The sequence below is a fragment of the Myotis daubentonii genome, chromosome 3, assembly GCF_963259705.1.
Source record: "Myotis daubentonii chromosome 3, mMyoDau2.1, whole genome shotgun sequence".
In the NCBI taxonomy this organism is placed as follows: Eukaryota; Metazoa; Chordata; class Mammalia; order Chiroptera; family Vespertilionidae; genus Myotis; species Myotis daubentonii.
This window is the reverse complement of record NC_081842.1, coordinates 131,297,240-131,315,882: the sequence shown is the minus strand read 5'-3', so window position 1 is coordinate 131,315,882 and position 18,643 is coordinate 131,297,240. Positions and strand designations below refer to the sequence as shown.

Genomic DNA, 18,643 nt, shown 5'->3' with positions numbered 1-18,643 from the left:
TCGTGCACTGGGGGGAGGTGGTCCCTCAGCCCAGCCTGCACTCTCTCCAATCTGAGACCCCTCGAGGGATGGCCCACTGCCCGTTTAGGCCCAATCCAGGGATTGGGCCTAAATGGACAGTGGGCCATCCCTCTCACAATCCAGGACTGCTGGCTCCCAACTGCTCGCCTGCCTGCCTTATTGCCCCAAACCGCTTCTGCCTACCAGCTTGATCACCCCCTAACCACTCCCTTGCCAGCCTGATTGATGCCTAACTACTCTCCTGCCGGCCCGATTACCCCCAACTGCCCTCCCCTGCCAGCCCGATCATCCCCACTGCCCTCCCCTGTAGGCCTGGTCACCCCCAACTGCCCTCCCCTGCAGGCCCTGTCCCCCCTAACTGCCCTCCCCTGCTGGCCTGGTCACCCCTAACTGCCCTCCCCTACAGACCCAGTTGCCCCCAGCTGCCCTCCCTCCCCTGCAGGCCTGGTCGCACCCAACTGCCCTCCCCTGCAGGCCATCTTGTGGCCACAAGGGGGTGGCCTTAATTGACCACATGGGGGTGGCCATATTGTGTGTTGGAGTGATGGTCAATTTGCATATTACCTCTTTATTGTATAGGATTTTAATTATATCTTTTATTTTGAGATCACTGTAGATTGACATGCATTTATAAGAAATAACATAGAAAGAGCCTATGTACCACTTATTCAGTTTTCCTCAGTAACAACATCTTGAAAACTATAGCACAATATTACAACCAGGATATTGACATCTGTACTGTCAAGATATAGAACACTTCTATCACCACAAGAATCCTTCATGTTGCCCTGCTATAGCCATGAAATGTCCTTCATCTCCATTCTCTCCTTAACTCCTATAACCACTAATTTGTTCTCTATTTCTACCAGGGATCAAGCCCACAACCTGGGCATGTGCCCTGACCTGGAATCAAATTGGCAACCTTTCAATGCACAGGACAATGCCCAACCAACTGAGCCACACTGGTCAAGGCTCAATTTCATTTTTTATGCACTTATCTTTATTAGCTTTTCCCTTCTGTTTGCTTCAGGCTTATTTTACTCTTCTTTTTTCTTTCTTCTTTTCTTTTTCTTTTTTTTCTTCTTCTTTTTTCTTTTTTTTCCTTTCTTTTCTTCTTTTTCTTTTTTTTTCTTCTCAATGTCTCCCCATTCATAATACAGACCAGGCAAAGAGCCTGAGCTGAGGTGCATATAGGGTAAGTTTACTCTGCCTCCTATTTTTTTCTTTCTTCTTGAGGTGACAGTTTAGATTACTGATTTGAGACTTTTCCTCTTTTATGTAAACATTTAGTGTTATAAATTTTACTCTCAGTACTGCTTTAGCTACATCCCACAAATTTTGATATGTTTTTTTTTCATTTTCATTCACTTCATTGTATTTTTTTTTATTTCTCCTAAGATTTACTTATTGACATGTGAATTATTTAGAAATGTATTAGTTTCCAAGTGGTTGGAGATTTTCCTGTTATCTTTCTGTTATTGATTTCTAGTTTGATTCCATTGGGGTCAGAGAACATACACTGTATAATTTAAATTATTTTAAATATATTAAGGTTTGTTTTATGGTCCAAGATATTTTCTATCTTGGTCTACATTAAATTGGTACCTCAAAAAAAGAAAGCATATTCTGTTGTTGGATGGAGTGTTTTATACGCATCAATTAGATACTGGCATATGTTGTATTGATCAAAGTTCATTTGCAGAAAATGGATTCTTCTCTAATCCCCTGTTTCTCAACTAGGGTTCCATGGAAACCTAGGCTCCTGCAAAGTTTTTTCTAGTGATTTTTTCCCCATAACTACTAAACAAAATAAACATTCTTTTTGAACATGGCATGAACATGTAGTAATAGACAGCGATGTAGGAGGCTTGTTATTTAGTTCATTAGCAGTCGTTCATGCTCATACAGCCTGGCACAGTAGGACCCTGTTAATTTGGTTGAGATCTTCTCAGTTTTTGACCCAGGCTAGGGAAGGTCATTAATAATTGGTGAGCACTGTACTGCTCAGAGACCAGGATTATTAACTGATGACATTAGTGTTTCCCTTCCAAGTCACCTCTCCCCACCTCCTCTTAGTATCAACTGACATGTGGGAACAAACAATCTCTGCTCATGTAATAGAAAACAAATTTAAAAATTTTTACTAGAAAAAATAAAAGGTTGTAAGCCACAAATTAGCTTCCTACCCCCACATCCTACCGTTGAACCTTTGTTGTAAACACTGTAAAATATAATACTCTAAGTTAGAAGTGAATTGTATTGTTTTGCATTATTTGTAATTTATTTCATTTTATTATTGTGCCCTTCTATTTTATATTTTATTAGTATTTGTGTTTTGCATACATGCCTAATGGTCCAATGAGGAGATATTTGAAGACAGAGTATTAAGATGGAAGAGGATTCTAGGCCTAGGCCCATGGGCAATACTGATAAGGTTAATGGTAGAGCCACTTCCTGAGTTATTTCATTGCACAAGGGCAAGAAACACCAAAGAAGCTGTTTTACAATAAAGCTGTTTATCAATTGGTTTTATATGGGCTAGTGATCCAAATAAGCTGTCCTATTCCATTGTTGGCAAATAAGTTTAAATGCAGCACCTGCTCCAGCAAAATGGGAGACATATACCCACAAATCACAGCCATTTGCCAAGTAACGGTGCCTATTATTTTTAATGGCCATAGGCATGTCAAAACAAACAGTAAAATATTTGTTTAAAAAGATGTATTTGTCTCAAAAAGCAAGTCATTTATTAACAAATGTATTACATAAGAAAAGTTGCACAGGTAGTGAAAACAAAATAATATCAAGGTTCTATTCTTTAATAATATGGTAAGTCAATATATTAATGACAAGTCTCATAAACCTGAAGAGGTGCTGTAATCAACTGAAAAACAACAGCTTCTCTATTCATGTCAATGAGACAACCTATTTCTCCAATAAAAGTCACTCTGTAGATTTGTGAGATTTATAGATGATAGTGAAATTCAAGAAAAAGTTTCTGCTGCAAAGAGCTGTCCCAAACAAGCAATGGCCAAAATATATTCAATGTTTGGTCTTCCTAGCTGGTGACAAGAAGTCTATATTGGAGAAATGATGTTAGCATGATACTGATAATATCCATCAATGGGTGGCCCCATGAGATGCTTTGCCTCTCACATAAAAAGCCCAACATTATCACACTCGTCTCTTCACAGACACGGGATGATGGTAAAAGTATCGGAGCTGAAATGAACATAGTCTAAACAATACGAAATTTGGTGACTATTAAACAAAGGTTAGATCACTCAATAATGTTTGAAAATCAGGACAAAGACCACGTAAGTCTGCTCCATACTGAAATGTGGTGACTTAAAGAGGAAGAGTTCTCAATAGGGTACTGGAGCTGAAAGGTGAAAGCCAGGAATACTTCAAGGAAACATTAGGCCATATTTTGCTGGGGGTTTTCAAGAGGATAACTGACTACAAAAACCAGCCTACGAAGGAGATTTTATTTTATCATATGAATTAGTTGAACAAATCCTTGAGAAACCCTGGGAAAAAATGTTTTTGCTTCAAGGTATAAGATTTTAAAGCAAACTGAACCTTTGGGGAAAAAATATTGTAAAGAGGACTCAGAAAATGTTTCTACTAGAGTAGAGAAGGAAATCAGTAAGTTGCAAGTCTTACTGAAAACTCTCTACAAGAACTGCAGAGCAAACTGAATAACATTCTCTTTCCCTTTCAGAACAAGCGTTTAACTAGAGAAGGGATCTATCTCTGAATCTTTTGTTCAGCCGAGACCTTGACTTTGAGAAAGATGAAGACTATGTAAACTGAAAGACTATACACTCAAGATGAGATTTACCAATATCTCCTGGGACCAATTCTCTATTTCTATAAAAGTAGGATATGCTGCCATTCAAAAGAAACATTTTGCTATAGTTTTCAACCTATTACATGTGTTAGCAACATTTTTATTGTTTCATAAATATCAACAGCAAAAGCAGAAATCATTTTATTTCAAATGAAAATGGAATCCATATGTGTTTATTGCAAACTCAACCCAAAATTGAATATTTGTACAGTAAAAACCAAACACAGGTCTCACATTAAAGAGGTAGATTTTATTCTGTATATCTAGTTCCAAAAATAAAACTTTTTATGCATATCTAAACTTCTAAAAGAGATCAACACATGCATATAATAATGTTGTAATGTCTAGACCAGTGTTTGAGCCTGATCATGTCACTCATTTAAAAAATGTGTTTCAAAGTCTAATATTAAATTGCATCTTAGGCCAAATTTTCATCTATTTTGCTTTCGCTATGGTTTTAGTTGCTTTACTATTTAACATTATAAATAAATTTTCATGTTGCAAATAGCATTCATTTAAAGCATCTTATAATGTTTAGTTAAATTAAATCTACCAAATCTGCTATTGAAAAGTTTAATGTACATTTTTATTTAAGCCCGTGAATTAGCAAAAATTTATTCTTTTTGCCTTTATGAAAAGAAAGAATTAAATAACTACCTTTTTATATTTAAAATATTGGGACAAACCTTTATTTTTCATTTTAAATAGAGTGAAAATTACCCCTGCACACACCATATACCATATACCACACCTTGTAGAAGTTTGTGACAAGACTCTTGGATTTACTTGGATATGGTAAAACATCAAAAATAATTTATTTTTAAGGCTAACCTGAAGTTTCCTCTGCCTATATTGCTGACTTGCATTAGAGTAGGTAGCCTTTGTGTAAGGGAACCACATAAAAGAGTAAATGAATAAGTTAGCCAAAATAAACTTCCCTCAAAAAAGCTCATTCTTTACTCAAAAGAGATTGTCAATTATCACTCAACTAGAAGCCTGATGCACGAAATTCGTGCAAAAGTAGGCCTTCCTCCCCTGGCTGCCAGCACTGGCTTCCCTCACAGCCCCGGCTTCGTCCGGAAGGTTGTCCAGAAGGACATCCGAAAGGACGTCTGGTCTAATTAGCATATTATGCTTTTATTATTATAGATTAATATAATCCAAGGTGAAGATCATGCTAACAATTTCATGAACTTAAAATACTATCATTTTTAAACAAAGGGATTAGCTGAAATCTGGAAATAATTTTAAGGATAAAAGATTAAGAAAGAATAGTTTAGGCCGGTAGTTGGCAAATTACGGTTCACGAGCCACATGCGGCTCTTTGGCCCCTTGAGTGTGGCTCTTCCACAAAATACCACGTGCGGGCATACAGTGCGATTGAAACTTCGTGGCCCATGTGCAGAAGTCGGTATTTTGTGGAAGAGCCACACTCAAGGGGCCAAAGAGCCGCATGTGGCTCTCAAGCTGCAGTTTGCCGACCACTGGAGGCAATTCAAACAAGAATGGATATATTGCAGCATATTATGTGGCTTACAGAGTTACGGGAAGACTTGGGAAAAGCTAATTAAACAGGTTAAACTTTCAGGGACAATTTTTGTGCATCAAGGGAGCTGTTGCCTCTTCTTTGATTAGGTAGTCAGTTCTGGAACCACACCTTACCTCCTATACTCTTCACTCCTTGAAGAGGAGCTGGCTCCCTGGCTCTCAAAACCAGCAAAGCTGGTGCCTGAACACTGAGCCGTCTGAGAACTGCTAAGGAACCAAACTGTCACCATGTCTGTTGGCCAGGAAAGTACAACACGGAGAATTCTGCAGCTTCTAAGCCAGTGGTTCTCAACCTTGGCTGCACATTAGAATCACCTGGGAATCTTTTTAAAATCCTGATTTCTGGGCCTCATCCTCCGGAAATCCTGTTTCTTTGTTATGGGGTGGGGCCACAACATTAGTAACAAAGAAACAGAATTTCCGGAGGATGAGGCCCAGAAATCAGGATTTTAAAACGATTCCCAGGTGATTCTAATGTGCAGCCATGGTTAAGAACCACTGTCTAAGCCAGCGGTTCTCAACCTGTGGGTCACGACCCCTTTGGCAATCAAATGACCCTTTCACAGGGGTTGCCTAAGACCATCCTGCATATCAGATATTTACATTATGATTCATAACAGTAGCAACATGACAGTTATGAAGTAGCAACGAAATAATTTTATGGTTGGATCACAACATGAGGAACTGTATTTAAAGGGCCAGAAGGTTGAGAACCACTGAAAGCCCTGCCTAAGTACACTTTATTGTCAATACCTACATTTAATTTGGACTGACCTTACTGGAGTCACCAAGTTCAGAATTATAAACAGATCCTCCCATTGTATGCGTTCATTAGGTGACACTAACACCTATCAGTATTTTTAAAATCTTTTATTACACTTATTGGGGTGACATTGGTTAAAAAAAGTATGTAGGTTTCAAGTGTACATTGCATTGCATTTACCACCCAAAGTCAAATCTCCTTCTGATACCATATATTTGACCCCCTTTATCCTTTACTACTACCCACCTTCCTTTTCCTCTGGTAAGCACTACACTGTTGTCTATGTCTGTGAGTTTTTATTTGTTTGTTTGTCTTATTTGTTCATTTCTTGCTTTCAGTTTTATATCCCATTTATGAGTGAAAGCATATGGTCCTGGCTATTTTTACCTGACTTATTTAGCTTAGAAATGATATTCGTAAGATCCATCAATGCTGTTGTAAATGGCAGTATTTCATCTTTATTTATGTATGAGTAGTATTTTTTTGTATGTATATATTTGTACTACATCTTCTTCATACAATCAGCTATTGAAGGACACTTCGGTTGTTTCCACATCTTGGCCACTGCGAATAATGTTGCAATAAATACAGGGGTGCATATATCTTTACAAATAAATGTTTTCAACTTTTTCAGATAGATACCCAGAAGAGGGCTTGTAGGGTCATATGGTAATTCTATTCTTAATTTTTTGAGGAACCTTCATACTGTTTTCCATAGTGGCTATGCCAATTTACATTCCTACCAGCAGTGAATGAGGGTTCATTTTTCTCCACAATCTCTCCAACACTTGTGAGTACTTGTCTTGTTGATAATAGCCATTCTAATAGGTATGAGGTTGTATCTCATTGTAGTTTTGACTTGCATTTCCCTCATAGCTAGTGAAGTTGAGCCTCTTTTCATATATATGTTGACCATTTGTATGTCTTCTTGAGAGAAGTGTCTGGTCAGGTTCTCTGCCCATTTTTTAATTGGATTTTTTGTTTTTGAGTTGTATGAGTTCTTTACATATTTTGAATATGAACTACTAACTGAGGTGTTGTTTGCAAACATCTTCTCCAATTAAATTGGTTGCCTTTTTGTTTTGTTGATGGTTATTTTTGCTATGCAGAAGCTTTTTAGTTTAATATCATTCTATTTGTTTATTTTTGCTCCTACATCACTTGCCTTTGAGGTCAAATTCATAAAATCCTTTCTAAAACCAAGGTCCGTAAGTTTAGTACCTATGGTTTTTACTATGTAATTTATTGTTTCAGGCCTTACATTTAGGTCTTTAATTCATTTTGAGTTAATTTTTGTGTGTGGTAACAAACTGCAGTCTACTTTCATTCTTTTGCATGTGGTTCTCCAGTTTTCCCAGCACCATTTATTGAAGAGGATTTCTTTTCTCCATCATGTGTTTTTGGCTCTGTTGTTGAAAATTATTTGCCCATACACGTGTGGGTTTATTTCTGGGCTTTTGATTCTGTTCCATTGGTTTGTGTGTCTGTTTTCTGCCAGTACTGTGCTATTTTGATTATTGTCGCTTTGTAGTATAATTTGAAGTCAGGAAGTGTGATACCTCTTGGGCTTGCTCTTTTTTCTCAGATTTCTTTGGCTATTTGGGACATTTTGTGGTTCCATAGAAATCTAATGATTTTTTCTCTCTATTTCTTTTTTAAAATCCTATTGGAATTTTATGGGGATTACATAAAATCTGTATATTGCTTTGGGTAATAAGGCCATTTTAACTATGTTGATTCTTCCAATTCATGAACATGGAATATCTTTCCTTTCATTTGTGTCTCCTTCAATTTTTTTAATAATGCTTTTTAGTTTTTAGTGTATAAATCCATCACATCAGTACTTATTATTTAAACATATGTGTGAGTTTCTCTTTGTCTGCGTGTGTGTGTGGGGGGGATGCACGTGTGCGCGCACGAGAGAGAGAGAGAGAGAGAGAGAGAGAAGATGTGTATAGGAAATATATGTTTTACCTTTACAGTCTTTTCAGTGCATGTGGGAACATTAGCAAACAGGTGGAATGGATTGAGAACCAATCCTATATCTAACACAAAGGCTTCTTAATAGCACCTACTTGCTGCCTACATTTTAAGTGTATATTTGAGTGATTCACACTGATCCTCAATGTTTGACAGCTGGATTAATGTGTCTTTTAGATGTGCAAAGGCTCTGAGATGAACCTAAAAACAAGCCATAAATTTTGTTTAGTTGCATATTTATTGAGTGGGACATTGGACTTAATGACCTCCAATTGTCCTCTTACCTTAATGAAGCAGGTTTAAAGCAATGTGTGGTTTTATTGAGTTTTACTTGAATTCTAGTCCTGAAATTATTAGCTAATATTGAAATCAGGGTAATCCAGGGCCATTTGGTCCATAAATCTTCCCTTCTCATTCATTAATGAAGATAATTCACTTGAAATGCCACACACCTGGCTTTTTATTATGTGTAATAGTAATGAATAAATGCCTTAGGAATATGTCCAACATCCTTTTGTGCAAGATAAATTCAACTGTGGCACCTGGACCTAACAGGACATTTTTGTTTATTTAGTAAACATTTCCTGAGCATCTAATTTGTAGCTGCTACTATGTAGAGGGCTAGATTTCTATTTCTCACTTGTGTGGATTCCAAACCCAAAGTCTGTAATGTCTCCAGCCATAACTTTAGCAGAATTGGTTGGTTGGGGCTCATTTGCAAATTTAGGTGAGAGAAATTCTGAAAATCCCCTCAACCATATTAAAAGCCCATTAAGTTCCACTTCAATCAGCTTCAACAGCCTAAGCTAATAGGCTAATCGCTAATAATAATAATAATACTATGTTCCTTTCTCCAAAATAGTATATTTTTAAACCTCCCTCTCTTATTGCTTCTTATATTCAATAAAAACTGGACATGTAACTCTCATTTGTGTGTAAAGAAACTGGAGTTAACTTGGTCCTTAATTTACTTGCCAACAGTTGCCAACATTTTTATGAATTTCTCTGCAACCCCCATTCAATTTATATAAGCTATCTAATGCAAGAGAGAGAAGCAAAGAATATCAATAAGACATCTTGATAAAGGACAAACTAAGAATAAATCAAGAAGTCCCTGTCAATAGAAATTTAAGACACAAAATTTTATTGTCTTTTTAATCTGTTGCTATAAAGTGTCAGCCATCTTTAGAAACAGAGTGAATCTGACATTTTTGTGTTGACTCTCACATTTCCCATTACAGACTCCTCTCATGTCTGTCCTGAAGCAAAAATAAATTTCCATTTTTAAGCTTTTGATGATAAAAATCTCATCTGAAGCCTCATAAATGATCCTTTATTATCTATATTAATAATGAATAAATGTCTTTCGAATACCCCTGATCTTTTGCATTAATAGCACCAGATGTATTATAGATAACCTTTTGATTTAACAGCACAAACTCTGAAACAATATTAAACACTGAAGGACTGATCTTACTGGAGTCCTGAGGTCAGAATTATAAACATTTCTTTCAGTTGGATGTGTCCATTAGGTGACACTAACACCTATCAGTATTTATTTTTTGAATGAGTGTGTGGTTCTAGGGGAGAGAGAGAAAGAGAGAGAGAGAGAGAGAGAGCCTAGAAACCGAGCCCATAAATTGTTACTTTCTGCAGCCTTTCACACATTACATGTTCCTTCTACAGATTTATTCTAGTGTGAGCTAAAGTTCTCAATGGAGACAGATTTTTAAGGTATTGCTGCAACTTTTTGCTTTTTTCTAGCCTTTTTTAAAAATAAAATTAGTCTCTTGTTACTGCATTTCCAGTTAGAAAAATTCAGTTGGAAAGATGTATAGTACATTAAAAAAAATGAAAGGACCATTCATGAGAAACTTAGCTATTCTTTCTTCAGGCTTTTTACTCCATTTCCCTGATTATTATTCTACTAGAGGCCCAGTGCACAAAAATTTGTGCACTCGGTGGCGGGGGGGAAGGGTCCCTCAGCCCAGCCTGTGCCCTCTCGCAGTCTGGGACTCCTTGGGGGATGACCACCTGCTGGCTTAGGCCTGCTCCCTGGGGGATCGGGCCTAAGGTGGCAATCAGACATCCCTCTGGCAGCCCGGCAGCCCTCAGGGGATGTCCACTTGCCAGAGGGGAGCAGATCTAAACTGCAGTCAGACATCCTTAGCACTGCTGAGGAGGCAGGAGAGGCTCCCACCACACCACTGTACTGGCAGCCATCAGCCTGGCTTGTGGCTGAGCAGAGCTCCCCCATGTGGGTGTGCACTGACCACCAGAGGGCAGCTTCTGCATTGAGCATCTGCCCCCTGGTGGTCAGTGTGTGTCATAGTGACCAGTCATTCCCAGTCATTCTGCTGTTAGGGTCAGTTTGCATATTACCCTTTTACTATATAGGATAGAGGCCTGGTGCACGGGTGGGGGCCTGCTGGTTTGCCCTGAAGGGTGTCCCGGATCAGGGTGGGGGTCCCGCTGGGATGCCTGGCCAGCCTGGATGAGGGGATGATGGCTGTTTGCAGCTGGTCACACTCCCTTCAGGGTGGGGGTCCCCACTGGGGTGCCTGGCCAGCCTGGGTGAGGGGCTGATGGCTGTTTTCAGGCTGGCCACACCCGCTTTGGGCAACTGAAGCTCCCAGCCTCTCCTTTTTCTCTTTTTTTTATTCTGGGATTTATTTACCTTCTATAATTGAAACTTTGTTGCTGTCACTGGAGCTGAGAGCCGGGCTCCTGCTCGCTACAGCTCTGTGGCCACGGCCTGCTGAAAGCAGGTATCTGGGGTTTGTTTAGTTTCTATAATTGAAACTTTGTTGCTTTCGGAGCTCAGAGCCGGGCCATGGCAGGCGGGGAAACTTGGTTTCCTCCATCACTGGAGCAAGCAAGCCTCCTGCTCACTTCAGCTGCGTGGCTGCCGGCCGCCATCTTGGTTGGATTAATTTGCATATCTTGCTGAATAGCCAATGGGAAATGTAGCGAAGGCATGGTCAATTACCATGTTTGTCTATTATTAGATAGGACTAGAGGCCCGGTGCACAAAAATTTGTGCACTCGGGTGGGTCCCTCAGCCCACCCTGTGCCCTCTCGCAATCTGGGGCCCCTTGGGGGCCCCTTCCCCTGGCTGCTGGCACCAGTTTTCCTCTGGTGCCCGAACCCAGGCCTTCGCTCTTCGCTGGGAGGGGCCCACACGGTGGGAGAGGGGCTTAGCTCTTTTAAAAATACTTCTGAATGTTTGGTAAATAACCCTGTAGGAATCTACTTTCTGAAACATGCTGGTTGTTAAGGGCTGATTTGGGTAATCAACAAAATGTATGTTAAAATCCTAATCCCCAGAACCTCAGAATGTACCTGTATATGGAGATAAGATCTTTAAAGAGGGGATTACATTAAATTGTGGCAGTTCCAGTGGGACCCTTAGCCCATCTCACTGAAGTCCTTATAAGAAGAGGAATGTTGGGGTCCAGCCCCAGCAGGTCCAGGGGTTCCCAAAGAAGGAATGACACAGAGGCAGCATTCAGGTTATCATCATAGCCAGGTTCTCTTTTTATTGTCCTGTTACATCTATATTTATACTATTTGATCCTATAAACATGCCTCTATAAGCTTTTTTTTTTTTTTTGCATCGGGTCCATTTATTGGGGGGTCAGTCAAAGGGGGAGCTGGCTAGGGTGGGGTAGGACAGCAGCTTGTCTGGCCCCCGAGAAACCCAACTTAAGTCCAGAGCCTCGAGGGCTTAGAAGCCAAAGTCTTCCTCCACCTTTATCTGCACGGGGGCCAGCTCCGGAGTCAGCGGGACTCCTGCCCAGTGCCCTTCCTATGGCACTCGCCGCCTCTTCCAACTGCTGGGCCCCTCGCCAGGGGCCGGGCTGCTGGCTTCTGTGGGCGCTGGCGTCCTCCTGGGCGGGGACAGCCCCTCTTTCTCTGGAGGCTCGTTCTCAGCGTTGCCTGGGTTGGGGGCGTCTCTGCCCTGGCTGCCCTCGTCCTCCAGTAAGATGGTGAACTAGCTGGCCCGGTAGTTGTCACCGTAGGAGTCCAGCACCTTCATGAGGAACCTCCGCTCCTGCTGGAGTCTCCATGTTATCCTCTATATCATCTGATGGAGCCTGTTCAGGACCCGCTCCTTCACCTGCTCAATCTCCCTGCAGCGCCGATCCAGCGCCTAGTACTTCCTGCGATTGAGTTCCCGTTGGCGCCGCCCTTGCTGGCCTCAGGCTGCCTCCTCCTCTTCGTCTCGCTCCTGGAGGCTGGAGCTGCCCAGACCCCCAGACACGAACTCCACTTCGGCCTCAAGCTCGCTCTCCAGGATGTGACCACCTCAGCGGAGGCAGCGCCAGCTCCCAGCCGGGAGGTGCTGAGAACTCCTCAAAGCCCACAGCTGCCATGGACCCCTCTCTCTGCTCCAGCTCCATTTCTCCCTGGCTCCCGACGCAGAACTTCCAACCTTGCAAGCCTCTAGTTTAAAGTGGCTTGCGAAACTACAGCCCATCCAATTTCACAGCCAGGCACCCAGGCTCTGGCCGCTAAGCCTCCTGGGAGTTGTAGTTCTCTATTTCCGGCTTGCCTCCCTCGCCCCACCCCCACCCCAGTCCCAACTGAAAGGCCCTGCTGGCTGGTCTAACCCTGTGGCCAGGCATCTGAGTCACCTCGGGTCTTTATTCCTGTCCCGACACCACGCCATCTGACCATGGAGACTCTCCTCTTGCGAGGCCCCTGGGTCTCCTTCTGGGTCTCCTCAGCCCAGGTACTGGATCGCGTGCCCCAGCAGCGATACAGCCCTGGTGCCTGGGTCTCCTTCTGGGGCCTGGCTGTATCGCCCCCGGACCGGATGGCGTGCCCCAGCTGCGACGCAGCCCCGGGCCCTGGGTCTCCTCAGCCTGGGCACCGGATTGCGTGCCCCAGCGGCAAAAACAGCCCCGGCGCCTGGGTCTCCTTCTGGGTCTCCTCAGTCCAGGCACTGGATTGCGTACCACAGCTGCAACTCAGCCCCGGGCCCTGGGTCTCCTTCTGGGGCCTGGCTGTGTCGCCCCTGGGGTCCAGATGGTGTCCCCAGGCAGCTATGCAGCCTGGCCTCTGGCCCCGCCTCTGGGTGTTCTCCCATCACTGGTGATCAGTGATCTGAGAAGCCAGGCAGACATCCGCCTCTTCCCTGCCCCACCCAGCTTCTCCCATTACTGGCCCAGGGCCGGCAAAGGCGGCCAGGTTCTCTTATCACAGAAGCCGGCAAAGGAGGCCTGGCTTCTCCGAGCAGAGGCAACTCGGTTCTCTGGCTCTTGGCTACCGCCTGGGTTTCTGATTGCAGTCAGCGGCAGGCAGCTTCTTCCCTCCTTCCCCTTTCGCCTCCCAGCATTGCGCCTATGTTGGCAGTTAACTGCCAATCTTAGTTGGCAGTTAATTTGCATATAGCCCTGATTAGCCAATGAAAAGGGTATCGTCGTACACCAATTACCATTTTTCTCTTTTATTAGATAGGATTCCTAAATGAGGTCTTCACTCTATCACAGACACAGATACTACAGATGAGTGTCAGAGGCCCAGGTGCAATGAGTTGCCAGGGCAGAGAGTGAATCAGGGCAGAGTTGTAATAATCCCCCAGGTTTCTGACTAAAGTCAGCTTTCTTCACCATATTTCAGGTTCAGCCTCTTCCACATACTTCAATTCTTGGCCTGAGAGCTGAAAACAGTAATGGAGTTATAGACTCACTATGGGAATAAATGCTAGGAAAGAGAAAAGGGTAGGTAAAGAAAGAATGGTCATGTGTTCTCTCTGGAAATGACACAGTGGCCTGACATCATGCAATTATTTACCACGGAGAATTTTTTTAGTATCCAGTATGCATATATTCATTATCTAGGAATATAATGTATCAGAATAACTGGGGAGCTGATTTCTCAACGAGAAAAACATCAGATAAATGCTAATAGAGAATTTGATGATAAGACTGGGATTATGAGTTTGGGGAAGGAAGATCACAGAGGTAAACTGCCATTTTATCACACCATATCAAGGGCGCATGATATGAACGTGCTTCAGAACTGTGGATACTGAGCTTGATCACCTGGATGAGGTGGTATCTGTCAGGATTCTCCACTGTAAAGTTACTCTTTGTTTTCCCATGTCTACTTCATACAAAAGAGGAAAAACAGGGACATGAAACACACCTGCTCATATATTTTTTTAAATTTATTGTTGAAAGTATTACAAATGCCCCTTTTTCCCCCCCACTGACCCCCTCCACCCCACACCTGCCCTCACCCCCAGGCCTTCACTTAACTACTATCTTTGTCTATGGATTATGCTTATATACATATAAATTCTTTGGTTAATCTCTCCCCACCCCATTCTTACCCTCTGGGATTACATCCCTTCTCCCCTATCCCACCTGGCAACCAACAAAAAGTACTCTGTATACATGAGTTTGTTTCTGTTCTGCTTATTCATTGCGTTTATATATTGTTGATAGATATGTATTTATTGCCATTTTATCGTTCATTTTTTTATCTGCTACTTCAAGAAGACCTTTCAACATTTCATATAATATTGGTTTGATGGTAATGAACTTCTTTAGCTTTTTCTTGTTTGGGAAGTTCTTTATATGTCCATTGATTCTAAATGATAGTTTTTCAGGATAGACTAATCTTGGTTGTAGGTCCTTGCTTCTCATCACTTTAAATATTTTTTGCCACTCCCTTCTGACCTGCAGTTTCTGTTAAGAAATCAGCTGACAGTCTTATGGGAGCTCACTTGTAGGTAACTAATTGCTTTTCTCTTGCTGCTTTTAAAATTCTCTCTTTGTCTTTAACCTTTGGCATTTTAATTATGATATGTGTTAGTGTGGGCTTCTTTGGATTCATCTTGGTTGGGACTTCCTGGACTTGTCTATTCTCTTCATCAAATTAGGAAAGTTTTCTGTCATTATTTTTTCAAATAAGTGTTCAATTTCTTGCTTTGTCTCTTCTCCTTCCAGCACCCCCATGACATGAATGTTGGTATGCTTAAAGATCTCCCAGAGGCCCCTTACACTATCATTATTTTATATTCTTTTTTTTCTTTTTGCTGTTCTGTTTGGGTGTTTTTTGCTTCCTTATATTCCAAATTGATGGTTTCATTCTTGCCCTCACCTACTCTACTGTTGATTCCCTGTAAAGTATTCTTTTCTTAAATATATTTTTATTGATTTCAGAGAGGAAGGGAGAGATAAAAACATCAATGATGAGAGATAATTATTGACCAGCTGCCTCCTGCATGCCCCCTACTGGGAACAGAGCCTGCAACCCGGGCATGTTCCCTGACTGGGAATTGAACTTCCTAGTTCATAGGTCAATGCTCAACCACTGAGCCACACTGGCCAGGCTGTAAATTATTCTTTATTTCAGTTAGTGCATCCTGCATTTCTTTTTTTTTTTAATTAAATCTTTATTGTTCAGATTATTACATTTTTTCCTCTTTCCCCCCCATAACTCCCCTCCTCCCAGTTCCCACCCCACCCTCCACCCTCACTCCCCACCCACTGTCCCGCATCTCCCACACCCCTTTCCCCCCCAAGAATAGTCAGTCCATTCCCCTTCTATGTCCCTGATTCTATTATAATCACCAATTCATTCTGTTCATCAGATTATTTATTCACTTGATTCTTAGATTCACTTGTTGATAGATGCATATTTGTTGTTCATAATTTGTATCTTTACCTTTTTCTTCCTCTTCCTCTTCTTAAAGGATACCTTTCAGCATTTCATATAATACTGGTTTGGTGGTGATGAACTCCTTTAGCTTTTCCTTATCTGTGAAGCTCTTTATCTGACCTTCAATTCTGAATGATAGCTTTGCTGGATAAAGTAATCTTGGTTGTAGGTTCTTGGTATTCATCACTTTGAATATTTCTTGCCACTCCCTTCTGGCCTGCAAAGTTTCTGTTGAGAAATCAGCTGATAGTCGTATGGGTACTCCCTTGTAGGTAACTGAGTTTCTTTCTCTTGCTGCTTTTAAGATTCTCTCTTTGTCTTTTGCTCTTGGCATTTTAATTATGATGTGTCTTGGTGTGGTCCTCTTTGGATTCCTTTTGTTTGGGGTTCTGTGTGCTTCTTGGACCTGTAAATCTATTTCTTTCACCAGGTGGGGGAAGTTTTCTGTCATTATTTCTTCAAATAGGTTTTCAATATCTTGCTCTCTCTCTTCTTCTGGCACCCCTATAATTCTGATGTTGGTACGCTTGAAGCTGTCCCAGAAGCTCCTTACACTATCTTCGTATTTTCGGATTCTTTTTTCATTTTGCTTTTCCGGTTGGGTGTTTTTTGCTTCTTCGCATTTCAAATCTTTGACTTCTTTCTTGCGCTCCTCTGGTCTGCTATTGGGAATCTGTATAGTATTCTTTATTTCAGTCGGTGTATGCTTAATTTCTAGTTGGTTCTTTATCAAAACATTGAGGGTCTCAATAGATTTCTCGAGGATCTCATTAAGTTTATCGGTGGCTTCTAGACAGTTCTTGAGAGACCTTAAAAGTGTGGTTCTGAACTCTATATCTTCCATTGACAATTTTGTCCTGTTTCTTTGTCTCCACATTTTGTTATGCTTTCTTGGTGCACCCCCTAGTGGTCTTTGTGTGCAGTCTTGTAGTTAAGCCTTGATTGTTGTAGCTAATACTAGGGGGGATTTGACCTCCAGGCCAAGTGGCTGTGAGAATCAGCTGTGTCTGCAGTGAGAGAACTTCTTTCCTCTAGGGAGAAGCTAATCTGGCGTTTGCCTGAGGCTATCCGGCAAATGCCTCTGTGCAGGGCTTGGGCAGGGCGGGTGGGTTGCATGGGATCAACAGGGTGGGCTGGAGAGAGCAGTTATGGCTGCTCTCAGTCCTGTCCCCAGGGGCTCTGCCTCTCTGAGTCCCATCAACCGCTGCAAACCTCAGAGAGAAAGCTGCACTCGCTCCGACTGAAGCCAGACAGTCCCGCTTCTCCCGTTTGAGTCTGGGTCCCTAGAGACTCGCCCAGAACTGGAGCTCAGAGTCTGCGACTCCCTCCAGATTGAAAACTCCAACCGCGCCCTCAGCCACCAGCCTGCTCTGCATGCACTCCGCACCTCAGTATTTGACTTCAGCACTGCGCTTCCTCTTAGTGTCGGTATAGGTTTCTCTTTCCTCCTAGTTGTAGGACTTCCACTCAGCCAGCGTTCCTGTGGTTCTGGGTGATGTCCCTTCCGTCTTTTAGTTTCACTTTTGAAGTGGTTGTTTGAGGCAGCAAACTCCGGCGTTAACCTATGCCGCCATCTTGGTTCTCCTCCATCCTTCATTTCTGACTGGTTCTTTTTTATGCTGTTGTTGTCTTCACTAAGTCCCTTGAGCATCCTTATAACCAGTATTTTGAACTCTGCATCTAGTAGATTGCTTGTCTCCATTTCATTTAGTTCTTTTTCTGGAGTTTTGATCTTTTCTGTTCTCTCATTTAGGACATGTTTCTTTGTCTCCTCATTTTGGCCACCTCCCTATGTTTGCTTCTATGTATTAGGTTGAGCCACTACATCTCCTAGGCTTGGTAGTGGCCTAATGTAGTAGGTATCCTGTAGGTTTCAGTAGCACAGCCTGCCTAACCACTCCAGCTGGGCACTAGGTACACCCCTCTGGGTGGACTGTACACCTTCCTGTTTTAATTGAGTGTTGATTGCTGTTGGCACATCAAGGGGAGGTATTTACTCAGGCTGATCAACTGTAAGGATTAGCCATGACCATTGACACCACCACCAACTGCATTGGAAGATCAGCTGTGCGGGGGCCCACCACACAGAGAAAGACTTACTTCAGCAGGGCTGTGGTACCCACTGAGTCTACCCTCTTGAGTGTGTCAGTTGTGGAGGTGGTTGGGTGATGGAGGTAGTAGGTCTGAAGCTGTCCACTGGGTGTGCCTGCTCTAGGGCCTCCTGGTAGGTGCAGGCCAAGGTCAGCTACCTCCTATGTTCTGCCCAGGGCCACCAGGCTAAAGTACAAAGCAATCTGCAGATGACTGCTTCTTGTGCTACTGGTTGGTGACCATGGCAGTAGTGGTTAAGGCTGTTATAATGTCAACAGAAGAACTTTCACGTTTGATGCCAGTATCCTCTCAAAATATAAGCACAAAACTTTGAAACATGAGTAAAGGAAACCCAAATTTCCTTTGCAAATCCAAAGATGAAATTCCTGTGACAGAAAACCAGCTCTAAGAGCACACATGAGACAGCAGTGGGGCTCTCCCAACATCATCTGGGAAGAGGTTGGTCATTTCGAGCTTCTTCAGAGAAGGCAGGGACAGAACCAGAAAGTATTTGTAGTGACTGCTTTTGTCACTCTGCTTTTGTCTTCAAATGCCTTTTGAAGACTTAAAATATGGGAGGTCTGGAATGGTAATAGAAGCAACTAGAGAATGGGATATTAGTGGATATTTGTAAGTTTTTATCAACATAGTATTAATTTCCCCTTTTTAATAGCATCTTAATTTCTTTTTAGGAAATTATTTCTACCCCATTG

The 18,643-nt window shown here is 42.1% G+C and overlaps 2 pseudogenes; both read right to left on the bottom strand.

Annotated features, from left to right (window-relative positions):
* Positions 1-1,156: 1,156 nt before the first annotated feature.
* On the bottom strand, positions 1,157-1,263 carry LOC132232218 (small nucleolar RNA SNORA51; annotated as a pseudogene).
* A 10,539-nt stretch (positions 1,264-11,802) lies between these two features.
* LOC132229397 (TCF3 fusion partner-like) lies at positions 11,803-12,568 on the bottom strand (annotated as a pseudogene).
* Positions 12,569-18,643: the final 6,075 nt, after the last annotated feature.